Genomic DNA, 17,758 nt, shown 5'->3' with positions numbered 1-17,758 from the left:
ATCAAAATGAAATATTTGAATTAATTGAATTTAGGAACAAATTTTGAATGAGGAGTCGTGTATTCCCTCATAAAGCCATTTTAATCCATCTTTAACTTATCAAAATATTACAATATATAGTTGCATAGATTTTGTCTAAATGTTTCTAATGTATAGCATTGTTGGAGATGTTTTTATCACAGTATTTGCATTATCACAGTATTTGCATTTTAAGTTTATATGATGACGCATAACACTAGCTTCCCTCATGGCGTTTGCATCTGGTTATTTTCAGGGAACTAAATCACAATTGATTATGACAAAAATTTATCCGAATCATGTATTTTTGCAGGAATTTACACTGTTGTTAAGGATAGAGCTGATGCAGTGGATTCATTGGCATAAACAATTTAGTAGACTTTAAGGTCATATTGGTATTTTAAATTAGTTTGAAGTACACTATTCTGGGTGAAGACCAAATATATTAAACCTGGCCATATTCATGGCGATCAGTGTGTTTTTGTTTTCTTTCATTTTTTTTTAGAAAGTCAATAGATAATCTGATTGGGTTGGCATCTATGTCATTCAATATAGTGCTTCATTTGGTGTATTTATAACTTCCAACATTATAAACAATATCCAAGTAAAACTAAAATTTGAAAATGACGATATAGTTAATGGGCATGTTAAAACAAAAACTGTTTGTAAAATGCAGACTTGTGCATAAAACTATTGCTTCTTTATTGCGTTCACTGGGATTTCTCCTCTGTGATGGTTTAACACAATCAACTTAGTCTCTGTTATAGGTCTGCAGGTTTTATTTAGAAACTTAGAAGGAGTTTTGCGAATAAAGCTATAGTTGATTTTCTTGGAGTCACAGAGTATATTTAATATATATAAAGTCATTTTTCAGGCCTCTTATACTGAGTTGGTCTAACTCAGAGGTTGACCAGCTACAGTCTAAATACATCCTGACACCTCTTTCTGTAATAAAATTTTATTGAAATACAGCCATCTCTGTTCATTTAGGAATTGTGTATGGCTGTTTTCCACAACAAATGAAAAGTTGAGTAGCTGTGACAGAAACTATATGGTCCACAAAGCCAAAAGTATTTACCTGATTCTTTACAGAAAAAGGTTTTAAAACCCTGGTCTAGGCCAGTGGGTCTCAAAGTGTGGTCCCCAGACCAGCAACAGCACCTGGGAATGTGCTGTTGAAACACAAATTTTAAGACCTACAACCCACATCTACTGAATCCAAACATCTGAGAGTCAAGTCCTATAATCTGTGTGTTTTGAAGAAGCCCTACAGGAGATTCTGATGCAAGCTCAAACCTAAAAACCATTAGCCTAAGTCAAGTGACTGGCTGCAAGATAACATTAAATTACCATGGTTACAAAAGACTGATAATAATAGACATATTTCAGAACTAAGTCTTATTGTTTTTAATGTAAGGTACATTAAAAAAAACCTATTTGTTCTGTTATAACAAGAAAATCCTCAACACCTGGATCATGGCAGTTAGGACAAGTTTTGAAATATCACTACAGGAGCTCAACTGGATTGACTATGTTGTTGAACATGGATGGACATAATGAGAAATGAGAAACATACAAAGTAATATTCTCTGGCATTATTCCTTGTTAGTTTAATACATAGTTCTTCTTGTTTTGTACTGCCTGCTGTTAATTCCCTAAGAAAGAATCCTCTTTTTTAGAATTAGAGCAATACAGTAGTTAATTAAGACATTAACTTTAAAGTTATGCACAGGGATTTATTCTTTAATGTGACACAATATGATCAGATGCAGGACCCTGGGTATTATTTTCTTAATCTAAATGATTCAGTCTGCTTATTTGAAAAATTAGGATAATTAAAGAGTCTTCCTTGAAAGTTTGTTTGGAGAATTAAGGATGATTTATATTAAGTACCTGGTATAGGACTTGGGATGTGGCAAGTTTTCTTCTTTCTTGCTTTCTCCCTCTTCATCTAATATTGCAGTGCTTATTTTCAGCTAACCATTTGAGGATAGTAAAGCATGTTTTAATCAAAGAAATTAAAATGTAGGGAAATTAAAACTACTATTTTTAGAAATAATAATATACAGCAAGGAACAGGTTGTAAACAAATGATACAAAGCTGGAATTCTTGCAGCAGGGTTAGATAGTAATTTATGTTAGATGGTAATTTGTCTCACATAATTAGTCTCACACAAGTTCTTTCCTCATAATTCTACAAATTCAATATGGGATCTGGATCAAGACTTACAGGTCAGCTCCTGTGGGAAGCTGCCACCTTAGAAAATCATCATAGAAAGTCAAATAATAGTGGCTTCCCTTTGCTGTGAATTGAAAGAAGAGTGGAACTTGACTCTGACAATGTGTGTGTGTGTGCTATCTCTCAGTCGACAGGATCCTCCAAATGCAAGGAAGCCCTCTTTCATTTGGAGATTTGCAAACAAGAGGGTTTAGCTGAATAACAGAATTTATGCTACTTTCTTTTATAATCATTTACAATATTTTCAATGTTAATATTGATATTAGATCACCAGACATATTGCTTTTAACCAGTTATTTTTTGTAAGTTATATCTAGCTATGCTGCCTTTAGCATAGCCAAGCAAATTTTCAAGAATCAAGTACAAATTTTCAAGAACCAAGTAAAAATTGATCCTTTGAAAAGGCAGACTTTTAAATATGCTCGTTACTTCCCATTAAAAAACAAAAATAAAAACTTTGTCCTCAAAACCAAAGCACCATTCAGCTACAGCCCTTACATTCTCCTTCTGTCCCCAGGCAAACCTCTCTAAAAGAGTCGTCTATGCTCACTTCACTTACCCTCCTCTCGCTCCTCCAAATCAATGCAGTCTGGCTCCTATTCAGTCACTCTGCTGAGACAGCTTTTATTCAGACCTTCCATAATCTCTTTATGATGCTGTATTCATTTTATATTGCTTTGTAATAAATTACCACAAATTTACTCTCTTAAGAAACAGTTTATCTCAGTTTCTTTGGGTCAAGAATTCAGGTGGGGCTTAGCTAGGTTCTCTACCCCAGAGTTTCACCAGGCTGAAGTTTCATCATGCACTCAGTTGGGAAAGAGGCCGCTTCTAAGCTTACTTAGGCTGTTGGCAGAATTTGCTTTCTTGTGGCTCTGTGACCAAGAGTCTAGATTTTTGTATGACCAGGAGTCTAGCTGCGGGCTACATTTAGGATCTAGAGATCTTTTGCAGTTCCTTGGTATATGTACGTTCTCAATATGGTTGTTTACTTCATTATTTATACAAAATGTCAAAATATTCTTGTATTAACCAGTTTGGTAAAAATCATGATAATTAGTCAAGTTCTTGCCTTCATATTAGAAGTTATTGAACATGATTTAACTTCTCCCCGATGACTCAAGGCCAGTTTTGTAAATGCCAGTTCCTATCTAGAATTGTACCTGGGCGTCCCTGCATATCAGGTTGTCCTCTTTCACTTTGGCTGTGATTGCTCTTGCTTTATCTACCCCTTCTTTTGGGATTCTGTTTCCTATTTTAATGTTCTCTTTCAGAAACCATGCTTATTAAGAATTTCACACTAAGTATGTGTCAAGGCTTGAAAACCAATCAAGCCCTTGGATGATTTACAGTGAACAGGATAGAGAGGTAGGGAATACTAAATGCGATATAAGAAGTGGGGTACATTAATTTAAAAGATCCTAAGCCTACCCTTCTTCTCACTGATTGGGTCTCTGGATACTTGGATTCTTTATACTTGGATTCTTTTCAAATTATGTCCCAGTGTTTCCAGTACGGTGTGGAAGACCTGGTGTTACTGTCATCTCACTCACTTGGTCAGGGCTCTTAGGCAGTGAGGGTGGGGGAGGGCTCATATTTGCTAAGGAAGTTTGAAGTAACCCTTTATGATGGTAGCACCATGCTATGTAATTATAGACCTCATACATGTGAGTAACAATGTCAGTGTGCAGAGGAAGAGTTACTATCTTCTTCCGGGCTTCTGTTTATGCTAGGAAACTTCTTAGATGCCTCTAGAAAATACTCTCTCTCCTTTCATTAGCCTAAATTGGGATAAATCCCTATTCCTGTATCATCACTATACACCATAAGAATGCTATGTACTCATTGGCTTAAGCCTATTATACTGGACCAATCACATTCAAGAGTTAGTTTGGTATTAAAAGTAATCCTAGATAATGTAAGGTAATGAAAGTAAGGTAATATATTTGCCATTTGGCCTAGCATAATGGAAAAGGTAAAGTTACTCAACATTGTATCCCATACAGTTGCTTATAGTATATATTTGTCTATGTATACATAGCTATCCCAAATTGTTTTAGAGATGAGAATGGGAACATAGAAATAGAAGAGGTGGTACTTGGGAGATCAGGAATCTGAAAGTGAAAGTGTTAGTTGCTTAGTCATGTCTGACTCTTTGGATCCCATGAACCGTAACCTGCCAGGCTCCTCTGTCCATAAAATTCTCTAGGCAAGAATACTGGAGTGGATAGCCATTCCCTTCTCCAGGGGATCTCCCCGACCCAGGGATTGAACTCAGTTTTCCTGCATTGCAGGTAGATTCTTTACCATCTAGGCCATTAGGGAAGCCCCCAGTGATATTAAAGTGACTTCCAGGCCTCTGTTTATCATGCAGAGCCCTCTTTTCCTATCTGAGCCCCATAATTTGTGGGCAGTTGTGTTTCCATTATCTTCAGTTGCTCTTTTAGCTTTTCTTAAAATACAGTTTCCTTCTTGTTTGGAATGAAACCCATTTCCTCTACATCTCCCTTCCATTCTAGGGCCAGCCCTCCTTTCTGTCAAGCTTAATTATTGGCCATATTGTGTAGATGAGGCTGGGGCTTCCCCAGTGTCTCAGTGGTAAAAAATCCACCTGCAATGCAGGAGCTGTAGAAGATGCAGGTTCAATTCCTGGGTCTGGAAGATCCCCCTGGAGAAGGGCATGACAACCCACTCCAGGATTCTTGCCTGGAGAATACCATGGACAGAGGAACCTGGCAGGCTACAGTCCATAGGGTTGCAAAGAGTCAGACATGACTAAACCAACTTAGCCCGCATGTACATAGATGAGGCTATAGGATCTCAGACCTGTTAAATAATTCATGCAGTGTCACACAACCAGTCAGTGCCAAAGCTGGGATGCAAATGTTAAGTTTGACTTCAGAAGCTATCTTATTCCTGCTGTTCCATGTTATATGCCTACACACACTATTCTATGCCCTCATTTTAGCTCTCCAGGATTCACTTCCTGCTTAATTCTTAAAATTTTTTAAGCATAAATTATCATACAAAGAAAGGTATATAACATGTGCATGTAGCTTAAAGAGTTAGAAACTAGCACTCGTGTATCTAAAACATCAGAGTTGCTGAATTACAGATTCCTACTCATCTCTGTTTATCTCTTTAGTTTGGCATATCCATTCTAGAAAACTAGTCTTTCCTACTTCTCATTTCTGGGGTCTTTCTTTACAGCGACCATTTCTTAAGTCCTACAACAAAGTCAAAGGGATAATGTACATGATTTCCGTACCGGGGGCCTCAAAAGAAACAAATGGTCAGTGATTACTTATTAGCTTGAAAATCTTATTATTTGTTTGATTTTTTATTAATATCTCAGATTGTGACTATACAGTGTCATAACAAAAAAACAAAGTTGCATTTTTAAGTTGAATTTTATCAGCACATCTGAAATTAATACGTTATTCACTAATAGTTTGGGCATGATGTATTATAAAGATAAGATAAAAGGGAGATTAGATTAAATTAGATTCATAGCCTGAACATTCTTAGACTCATTAAAAAATTGAAATCAAGCTCATGCAAGCTTAGTACAAAATTGGTATATTTTAGATAACTTTTCCATTCAAGTTGGTAACAGAAATTCAGGCAAAAATGTCTTGAATTCTTCTCTGGAATATCCACAGGTTTAAACCAGCTTTCTCAGTTATCAGCAGTTATATTTGTCCCAAGACTCTATGTAAGATATAATTTTAGGATCCACTAAGACTAATTTTATTGGCACCTCTGGCTTAGCAAACCGTTCATTTGAATTAGGGCTTGAATCATCACTGAACTTATTTTAAATGCAAATTCCTTCAAGGGTAACACTAGTCAAATCTTAAGACTCTCTAACATAAAAGTGATTTTAGATCACTAATCTCAGCAAAGAATCAAATCTCAAGAGAACTTTGGATGCTCAGAAAGAAAAAGGAAAGGTCAAAAAATGGTTATATAGGTGAGGATTTTAAAAACAAATTCACTTGCTACATATTTTTGCTAAGGGTTGGTTCTGTTATCTGGTGAAAGACATTTTCACATAAAATTTCAGCCTTTTCTACATTCTTCCATTTGTTTCAGTAGTAGCTACCGTACTAATTTATTCCTTCTTTATGAAGGGTTCTCCTCTCCTTGGCAGATGGCAGGATGGAACACCCTCCTATAGGTCCCTGAAACACTTTGCACAGATTAATAGTGCAGTACTTACAGCACAGTATTTTATCATTTGCTTGCATGTTTATTTCCTCCTAGTTGAGTTTCTAAGTTGCTTAAGAGCAGACAGATACATCTTACTCATTTATCTACCACTAGCATTAAGCATAATATTTGATATGCAATTATACTCTAATAATAGTTTACCCCCAAAATTAACAAGCTGTAAATGATGAAACTCAATTCATGCTATGATATTTATTGGAGTCTGTGCCTGTGTATGCTAACTAGCTTCAATTGTGTCCAAGTTTTTTGTGACCTTATGGACAGTAGCCCGTCAGGTTCCTCTGTCCATGGGCATGCACCAGGCAAGAATACTGGAATGAATTGCCATGTCCTCTCCAGGGGATCTTCCTGACCCAGGGGTCAACCCACATCTCTTATGTCTCCTGCATAAGCAGGCAGGCTCTTTACCACTAGCACCACCTGGGAAGCCGCTATTGGAGTTCAAAGGAATCCAATAAATAACTTCCATTTTCCAGAATAATTTTGGAACCAATTAAGGTAATGACAAGATATCAGGAACTTAGAGATCAAGCATCAATTTCATTACTTTTAAAAGCTGGATAGGAGGACATAGCTGAGATGTTTGACAACAATCGACTTCTCACTACAAATGCATACTTAACCCACTTAGCCACAGCAGTTCAGAAAAACCATGGGCCTGCTCATGTGGGGGATTCCTCCTACAAAATGTATAGCACTGAGAAACAGATCAGTGCACCTTGTCTTCCCTAAAGCAGGTTCACCCCAAAGAAAGATGGAGGAAGGGGCTGGCCTACACATGTCAAATTCTTCAAAATTTACAAATAAGGTAAATCACTGCATTTCCTAGTAAGAGTTAGGAAAGAGATAAGAGGTCTATAGTGTTGGAAAAATCTCTCTACACAGAAAATAAGTGAGTGGAGAAACAGTTCCACTTACAATGTTGCTTATAATTTTTATGTCTTAAGCTACAGAGCTTAAATATTAAGCACTTAGACAACTACAGGGGAATTAATTAGGGCAATCTCTCTCAGATATAAACTGCTATTCTTTCATGAACTCTTCTGGTATCATTTGGGGCAGAGAGGTGAAGCAGTGTAGATTTAACTCCAAGACCACTGTAAACAAGTCTTAACACTTCATGTTCTACTTATTATCCAAATAATGCTGTACATGATTAGCAAGGTTTCTGCAATATGATTAAACTATATTCATTTATCCAACAAATATCTACTGTTTGAGTGCACATGTGTGCCTCTCTCCCTGTTCTAGGTATTTGTGATACGCAGTGAGAAAAAATTTAAAAATCAAAAAAGGCAAACATTTCTAGTCTCAACAAAGTTATGCTCTTATTGGGGAAAACAGACATTAAACAAAATAAGTAGGTTATAATCCATAGAAGGTGATTCATATTGTGGAACAAAGAGCAAAGTTAAGGGGGTTTATGATTAGATAGAGATTTGAGGGCACTTTTAAGTGGGAAGACCAGAATATGTAGAAGGTCACAAATAAAGAGATGAAGGAGTTAGCCACACCAATTTACAAATTTTAAATTCTATGACTCCTGCATTTAAATTTAACTGGAAGAACCCTCCTATCCAGAGGTTAATTTTGGCATCATGCATAGTTGGGCATAAGTGAGTGACTAACACTTTAAACTTTCACTTTTTTTCCCATGCAATATTTTCAAGCCTTTAAAAATTGTTGCCTTTTTGAGTGCCAGATATGGGCTGAATGTGAGTCTGGCTAATGGCATGGTTTCTACAAAGTCTGATGAGCAAGTGTCTTTAGTCCTGGAACCCTAGGGCCCTTTGCCACATGTACTGCTGTGAAATTGCTTGTTGTTTGTCGCTCAGTCATGTCTGACTCTTAGGATTCAATGGACTGTAGCCTGACAGGCTCCTCTGTCCATGGGATTCTCCAGGCCAGAATACTGGAGTAGGTAGCCATTTCCTTCTCCAGGGGATCTTCCTGACTCAGGGATTGAACCAAGGTCTCCTGCTTTGCAGGCAGATTCTTTACCATTTGAACCACCAGGAAGACCATGGAATTGCTTAGACCTTTATAACTGCTGTCATTGTCATCTGTTTCATCTGGATAATTAACTTCAGCACATTCCTGGCCTAAATCAACTGTTGTTTCTTCAGAAATGTGTGCCTCTAGGGACTTAATGTGGAGTAGGCAATGGACCCCACTCCAGTACTCTTGCCTGGAAAATCCCATGGACAGAGGAGCCTGGTTGGCTGCAGTCCACAGGGTCGCTAAGAGTCGGACACGATTGAGCTGACTTCACTTTCACTTTTCACTTTCATGCATTGGAGAAGGAAATGGCAATCCACTCCAGTGTTCTTGCCTAGAGAATTCCAGGGATGGGGGATCCTGGTGGGCTGCGGTCTATGGGATCACACAGAATCGGACATGACTGAAGCAACTTAGCAGCAGTAGCAGCAGGGACTTAATGAAGCTAAGTGTCTGTTCTTTCAAGAAACTTTCTTTTTTCAACATTGGATTGTTCTGGGAAGGCCTTGAGTAGAATCTCTGTATTATCTTTTTCACAGAAGTTAAGTAGGCATGTAGTGTTTCATCTCTTTCTGTTGTTCTACTGATTTTAGGTTAATGTTGCCAGATAGAATATAAGACACCCAGATAAATTTGAATTCATATACACAACAAATACATTTTTATATCTTATTTAACATTTACAGCACATTTAAAATTAAAATATTATTCTTTATCTGAAACTCAGATAAGGGTGTTTGGATTCTACAGAAAAACAGAAACAATAGCATGTATATATGTGTGTGTGTGTGTGTATGTGTGTGTATTTTAAAGGAATTGGCTCACCTGATTATTTTGGCTGGCAAGTTCAAAATCTGTAGGCTGAAGAACCAAGAAGAAACTGATATGTAAATCTAAAAGTCCATCTGTTAGCAGAATTCCTTCTTTTTTTGGAAAAGTCAGACTTTTTCTAGAAATAACTTCAACTAACTGGATGAGGCTCACACTCATGGCTTCCCAGGTGGTGCCAGAGGTAAGGAATCTGCCTGCCAGTGCCGAGGACACAAGAGACATAGATTCAATCCCTGGGTTGGGAAGATGTGGGGAGTAGGAGATGACAATCCACTCCAGTATTCTTGCCTGGAAAGTTCCATGGACAGAAGAGTCTGGCACACCACAGTTCATGGGTCGCAAAGAGTTGGACGTGACTGAATGCACATGTGTGCATGCACGCACGCGCACACACACACACACACACACACACTCATTATGGAGAGTAATTGGTTTTACTCAAATTCTACTAATTTAATATCAATCTTATCCAAAAACACCCTTACTGAAGCCTCCAGCATAATGTCTGACCACATAGTTAGGCATTGTGGCCAATCAGTTTGACTTGGAAAATCAACCAGTACAGTGTCTTTTATTTCTAAATCTGGCAACTCTATTCAGGGGTCTGAACTGAGTTTCTAAGACTTTAAATTGTTCCCATGTTGATCTATTTCTTTCTTTAATAATGTAAAACTATAACTATTTCCTAGTACTTTGGTTTTTAGGTTTTCACCGCTTTTGGACTCAAATATATTTTTTGTAATATATTTTCCTAAACTTTGTCTCATGAGGTCTTCTATATGAGAGCTATTAAATCAATAAATTCTAAGTTTTTCAAAAGAATTCACTATTCAAGGAAATCATATTTATCCTCACTTGTCTGGGTTGGATAATCACGCTGAGGGGAGAAATTTCCCATGAAATCAGGATGAAAATCAAGCTGAGACTCCATCTCTTATTGTTCTGCATACCTTTTCCTGCAATACGTCTCCTTTGAAAAGAAGTGAAAGTGAAAGTCACTCAGTCTTGTCTTTGAGACCTCATGGACTCTTTGCGACCCCATGGACTGTAGTCTGCCAGGATCATCTGTCCATGGCATTCTCCAGGCAAGAATACTGGAGTGGGTAGCCATTCCCTTCTTCAGGGGATGTTCCCAACCCAGGGATTGAACCCAGATCTCCCTCATTGCAGATGGGTTCTTTACAGTCTGAGCTACCAGGGAAGCCCTGGATCTTCCTTTAAACAGATAACCATATAAATTTCTGGAGTGTTTCCTTAGGACAAGATAGTGCCTGTACCCTCACATATAATGATTTTGTCACTTTGAAACTCACCTAATAATGCTTTAAATATACTTTTTCTGTCCTTAAATTTGTCCAGATTTTGTGGATGTTTTGGTATTGTGTTCCCTTTCTTTGAGTTGTAGTTCCCAGTTGCTGTCATTCTGGAGTCTTTACCTCCAGCTTTGAAAGGCCACATCCTCTGTAGTTTCCCAGACCCTGCCATCTCTTGGGGATTCATTCCAGATTGCTCTCTGAAATTCTGTCTTTCTGCTTTGGTTAGATTTCTTTAGGCTACAGTCATAACTGTTTGACTTGGTGCAACTGAAACATCTCTTGCTTTTCTATTTTCTCCTTTAAAGTTCATCAGAACTGGGTCTATCCATTTCATTTTAATATTTCTCTTGGCCTGAAAGTTCCCATTTTCTTCCTCCTATCTGTCTAATATATCCTATAAAATCTCAACATTTCTCCTAAGGAAAGCTCGCTGTCCCTCCAATGTAATTAGCCAGTTTTCCTTTATTTTGTTTTTATTTTTGTACTGCTTCTGTTATAATAATAAAGCTAAAGCATGCTCCTTTTCATACCATTCCAACTCCTCCTGGATACCTTAACAAACTCAATTCTTACAGACCAAGTGCTCCAAACAGACTTTATTATTTCTGTTTGTGGCCTTTATATAGCAATCATTTCAATGACATGTATGTTATCTTTCTCAGTTCCTCCTAGGAGAGGACAGATTCTCTTCATTATAAGGACTCCCTGTTACCTTTCATTTGTCTGCTAATCAAATTCACTACTCTTCTGTGGGAACATCCACATTGAGAGTTCTCTGATTTATAAGGCCAGGGACAGTGCTTATATGAGGATCAAGCCCAGGGCTTGAGGTCTAACTGCAACAGCTTAAACACTGTGACCAGTGCCCAATACAATCAGCAAGGTCAATATAGTGTTGATAAAACAGCCCTGTCTGCACAAAAACAACCATTTGCTTGGGAATAAGAGTGTTGTGAGTTGCAATAAACCCCCAGTCAAATCTTGCATATCCTGCTTGCTAATACTGAAAGACCATGACTCCATGCCCTGGTCCCATCAAAAACTTTTCCAAGTGCCATTGACATCACCAAAATTTACTTTTTGCCTACTTATGTTTATTACTGATAAAACTGACATTGGAGGATGTGGCTGATGTGCCTGGCTCCCATGATCTTCCTAAGAATTAGCTCATGTAACTGCATTCCGTGGGGCATATTGCTGTACCGCTGGAAACTTGCAGGGCCAAACCAGATGTCCTAGGCAGGTGCTAGGAGGGAGGAGAGGGGTTCTGAACACAATATCTGTGCCCAGTTCTTCTTCAGTTGTGTTAGGTCACTTCAGTCATGTCCAACTCTTTGTGACCCCATGAACTGCAATCTGCCAGACTCCTCTGTCCATGGGATTCTCCAGGCAAGAACACTGGAGTGGGTTGCCATGCCCTCCAGGGGATCTTCCCAACCCAGGGATCAAACCCACATCTCTTCTGTCTCTCGCACTGGCAGGCGGGCTCTTTACCACTAGCACCACCTGGGAAGCCATCTGAAACCACAGAGCTGCCTACAAAAGCATGCTCTTGCTCAGGACACTCTTGGCTGCAGAAGCAGACACACACCCAGGTATGCCAACTCTGCACATGGCTCCAAGGCCACACGTGAATGGGCGCTGGATCCCTGCTCTGTGTGGGACCAGCCTGACCTGCTCTCATGGGCAGATCTGGAGAGCTTTGCAGCTGGGGGGGTCTTCTGGGGAGAGGACATGGATCCTGACCAAGCAGACCCAAGTTCAAGGCTTCCTGGCCTCGAGCCATAGACCTGGGCTCCCAGAGCCGCCTTCCTGAGAGCCAGGGGTCCCTCTGAATGCCCCCAGACACATCCACCTGCCGCCTCTTGTCAGTAGACATGGGAGTCAGCTCTCCAGGGAGTCCGGATACAGACAGCCACTCCGGGTGATGAGAAGGGACACCCCCAGCAGCTGGTCAGTGGGAGGCGGTGTGGACCCGAAATGTCTTCTTCAGAACTTACCAATCAGATAACCCCATCCATATCCCTGGAAAGGAGACAATGATGCAAGAGCTCAGGAAGTTTAGGGGAAATGTCTCATGTAATCCTTGGAAGCAGACAATATGTCTGTCTCCTCCTATAGCACTCCTGTAACACTGAACAACCATGAACCAGTTCTGGCAGATGCTCTTATAGGTTATCTCTACCGTGATGTGACTGCTCTTCAGTATCTAGAACTCCTGTTTCAGAATGAAAGGCCAACGCCAAGAGAGCATCGTCTCTGGGGTGGGAAGGTACTCACACAGTGGCAGTAACCTCTCCGAAGAAGTTCCTTCATAAAGTCTCCTTCTCTTTCAGTGCACTAAGACTTTTTATAATAAATCATTGATCTGACTGGAAGGAGAGAATATCCAAAAATCACAGACCATAATCTTAGCTGCATAGATCAGATAGGTGTAGTTCAGAACACCGGTTCTGGAGCCAAGCTGCCTACATCTGAGTGACAAGTTTACTACCTCTGTTCCATATGATATTGTTCTATATATGGAATAAGTAAGTGTTTTTACAAAATAAAAGGTCTAAAAGCAAACAATGTATATTTGCCCTCTTGGAAGTTCTCTGATTTTATTAATTTAAAGAAAACATAACTGTTTAATTGGAGCATGCTATCTTAGAAAGAGTTACCTTAATTTGTTTTCATTGTATACAAAGAGTATTTGTACTCAAAGATTTTTAAATGGTATCTCCATTACTGGAGAGGCCAAAGGGGAGATTACATTTTACATGTTTCAATTATTTGAATTGACAGTGTGTCCATATGATATAAGGCAAGAAAATTTTCACATCAACACTTTCTGAATTCATTCACATACAAAAATCAGGCACTGTGTTGTTTCATTTTGTGTGAATTTGAAACTCCTGTCATCAAGACCAAAGCTAAATGCATGCATGCTCATTTGCTAAGTCATGTCTGACTCTTTGGCGACCCCATGGACTGTAGCCCACCAGGCTCCTCTCTTTATAGGATTTCCCAGGTAAGAATACTGGAGTGGGTTGCCATTTCCTTCTCCAGGGAATCTTCCCAACTAAGTGATCAAACCCATGACTCCTGCATTGGCAGGCAGATTCTTTTACCACTGAGCTACCAGTGAAACCCCAAAACTAAATACTTCCTTTTTAATTTTTTTAATATATATGTATTTGTCTGTGCCAGGCTTTAGTTGCAGCATGTGGGGTCTCTAGTTGGGGCCTGCAAACTCTTAGTTATGGCATGTGGGATCCAATTCCTAAACCAGGGATCAAACCCAGATCCCTGGCATTGGGAGTGCTGAGACTTAGCCACTGGGCCATCAGGGAAGTCCTTCCTTTTTAATTTTGAAAGCAGAACTATTTGTGACTTTCTGTGCCACTTGGCTGCATGCCTGAAGATTGAATAATGTTACCTATCTGTTTACAGGTCTTCACATACCATGTTTAATCAAGGAACTATTTTCACTTGTAGCACTTGACATGTCACATGCCCATCAGTTTACTGTCAGGCAAGATAGAGCACATCATAAAGTACATCAGTTCTTATTGCGCTCTTTTAAAGTCAAGCCCTACAGATGACAGTCAACATGACAGCTTTTGTGATCAGCAGCATTTTTGCTGGCATCCTGTTATTAATAATACTGTGCCTAGACAGTATTACTAGGAATAATCCACCTTGGAACAATGGTTCCTGCATCATTGTCTGCAAAATGATTTCTAAGCTTTTTTCAAGGCTTTTTTGTTTTTCAGGTTTGTTTTTTTTTCTCCTGTTGGCCAAACACTTAACTAAACTTGTTATAAAATTAACTGGAAGGGGAAAAAGGAAAAAGAGACTGTTAAAGGCTCACTGTAATTCTTGACTCAAAGGCTGACTGTAATTGAGAGGTAAACTTCAAAATATATAAAGGATGAAAAAGTGAGTTTTAATTGAATATGTAATTATAGCCCTTGGAAAGCATATTAATAACATGAATATTTCTGATGATTTATGAAATATAGGCAGTATTCTAGGCATACTATAATATGTGCTTAATAGCCATAATGACTTTTTTCTGTTTAAAAAAAAAATCAGTGATAGTCAGAAAAGGGTGAGCAGTTTTATGACCAGTCATTATCCAGACATGTTTTCCTCTCCTAGGACCAATTGCAATGTTTATTACATAAATGTAACTTATATTTCTAGTACCATGTATTATCCACACCATCATTAAGCAAAGTTCATGAGGTGGCTTGTTCCAAGCTCAATGATCCATCTGCACAGACTCCAGCCTTCAATTATGTAGTGCTTTCAGTTCTTGTGATAAACTAAGAGTCTGAAAACACCAAAACTTTTGAATAAATCTTACCTCTGATTCACAAACTGCCTTTCACTTTTACTTTGTCCTGATTTGCTTTATTTTGAAAACTCTCTTGGAAATGAGTCTCTCTGGAATTACTATTAAGTTTATAAGTGGTTAAAAAATAAATTATTTACTTTCTCTAATTGTTTAACGCCTCAAGATAAAAAATAAAATCTCATTTCACTTTGTTTCAAAAAGTTGTTGCTCAACATTTCTATTTCACTATAAATTCTAAGTGTTTTTGATAAACTTTTAGATAAGACCATGTGGATTTAAGAGGAGGTTATGTTTCAGTCTTGAATTGTACTCACTCTAGTTTCTCCATGGGCTTCCCAGGTGGCACAGTGTAAAGAATTTGCTTAACTATGCAAGAGACTGAAGAGATGCAGTTTCGATCCCTGGGTCAGGAAGATCCCCTGGAGAAGGAAATGGCAACCCACTCCAGTATTCTTGCCTGGGAAATCCCATGGACAGAGGAGCTTGGTGGCTATAGTCCATGGAGTTGCAAAGAGTCAGGCATGACTGAGCACACATACGCTAGTTTGTCTAAGGATGGCATAACTTCAAAGTCCTTAAAAGATATATCACTGATTACATATCTGTATGTCTATTCCTATAACAAATTCAAATTTCTGTCTTTAGGATTCCAAAAGATTATATAAATTATTGCTTCAAATTCCCCAAATTACACAAATATTTTTGTGTGTATGTACACATATATATTATTTGTATAATGTGTGTATGTTAACATATAATAACTTAATTTTGAGATGTACCTTTGAAATAGCATAAAAACCCTCAGTAGTAAAAGACTACTAACATAGAAATGTAGATAGATAGGTGATAGAGATAATCATGCATTTGATTTAATCACTATTCTTTATTTATTGAAAGGTCTGCTGTTTCTTTTCTAAACTTGGAAAAATATATAATTTGGTCACTGGTAAACTTTACAGGCATTTTAGGTTGTACGTTATGTGAATCAACAAATTAACCCCTGTTAAGAATTCTGCAGGCTTTCCAGGTGGCCCTAGTGGTGAAAAACCCCCCTTCCAGCGAAGGAGGCATAAGAAACTTGGGATGAATCCCTGGGTTGGAAAGATCCCCTGGAAAAGGAAATGACAACCCATCCCAGGATTCTTACCTGGAGAATTACACGGACAGATAAGCCTGGAGGGCTACAGTCCATAAGGTCACAAAGAGTAGGACACAAAGGTGACTTCGCACACACAAGAGTTCTGCATCAGACTTAATGTGCTTCATTTAAACAAATTAAGAATATGTGTGCCCTCTACTTTTGCCCTGTTGCCACTTTCCAGGGAAGCAAAGAGATATAGTCCATACTAAGTCACAGTAAATGTTAGTCCTAAAATGAGACCTTTTCATAATGTTTATGGGGTTCTCAAGGCAAGAATACTGAAGTGGTTTGCCATTCCCTTCTCCAGTGGACCATGTTTGGTCAGAACTCTCCACCGTGATCTGTCCGTCCTGGGTGGCCCTACACAGCATGGCTTATAGTTTCATTGAGCCATGAACATCCACATCTTCAAACTGGATTTAGAAAAGGCAGAGGAACCAGAGATCAAATTGCAAACATCTGTTGGATCATCGAAAAAGCAAGAGAGTTCCAGAAAAACATCTACTTCTGCTTTATTGACTATGCCAAAGCCTTTGACTGTGTGGATCACAATAAACTGTGGAAAATTCTTTAAGAGATGGTAATACCAGACCATCTGACCTGCTTCCTGAGAAATCTGTATGCAGGTCAGGAAGCAACAGTTAGAACTGGACATGGAACAACAGACTGGTTCCAAATAGGGAAAGGAGTACGACAAGGCTATGTATTGTCACCCTGCTTGTTTAACTTATATGCAGAGTACATCATGAGAAACGCTGGGCTGGATGAAGCACAGCTGGAATCAAGATTGCCAGGAGAAATATCAGTAACCTCAGATATGCAGATGACACCACCCTTATGGGAGAAAGTGAAGAGGAACTAAAGAGCCTCTTGATGAAAGTGAAAGAGGAGAGTGAAAAAGTTGACTTAATGCTCAACATTAAGAAAACTAAGATCATGGCATCCGGTCCCATCACTTCATGGCAAATAGATGGGGAAACAGTGGAAAAAGTGACAGGTTTTATTTTGGGGGGCTCCAAAATAACTGCGGATGGTGACTGTAGCCATGAAATTAAAAGACGCTAGCTCCTTGGAAGAAAAGTTATGACCAACCTAGACAGCGCATTAAAAAGCAGAGACATTAATTTGCCAAGAAAAGTCCATCTAGTCAAAGCTATGGTTTTTTCAGTAGTCATGTATGGATGTGAGAGTTGGACTATAAAGAAAGCCGAGCACCGAAGAATTGATGCTTTTGAACTGTGGTGTTGGAGAAGACTCTTGACAGTCCCTTGGACTGCAAAGAGATCCAACCAGCCCATCCTAAAGGAAATTAGTACTGAATATTCATTTGGAGGGATTGATGTTGAAGCTGAAACTCCAATACTTTGGCCACCTGATGCGGAGAACTGACTCATTTGAAAAGACCCTGATGTTGGGAGGGATTGAGGGCAGGAAGAGAAGGGGACGACAGAGGTAGAGATGGTTGGATGGCATCACTGACTCAATGGACATGAGTCTGAGTAAACTCTGGGAGTTGGTGATGGACAAGGAGGCCTGGCGTGCTGCAGTCCATGGGGTCACAGAGTCACACACAACTAAGCAACTGAACTGAACTGAAAATGAGATCTTTACTTTCTTTTCCTCTCTGGACCTGACTC

At 38.9% G+C, this 17,758-nt stretch overlaps 1 protein-coding gene across 6 annotated transcripts in view; it reads left to right on the top strand.

The window, feature by feature from the left end:
* The window catches only part of LRRC7 (leucine rich repeat containing 7), a 608,651-nt gene that overhangs the window by 119,590 nt on the left and 471,303 nt on the right, over nt 1-17,758 (top strand). The gene's annotated exons all lie outside the window — the stretch shown is intronic.

The sequence above is a fragment of the Odocoileus virginianus genome, chromosome 5 (assembly GCF_023699985.2).
Source record: "Odocoileus virginianus isolate 20LAN1187 ecotype Illinois chromosome 5, Ovbor_1.2, whole genome shotgun sequence".
NCBI classification, from domain to species: domain Eukaryota; kingdom Metazoa; phylum Chordata; class Mammalia; order Artiodactyla; family Cervidae; genus Odocoileus; species Odocoileus virginianus.
This window is presented reverse-complemented; position numbering and strand designations above follow the sequence as displayed.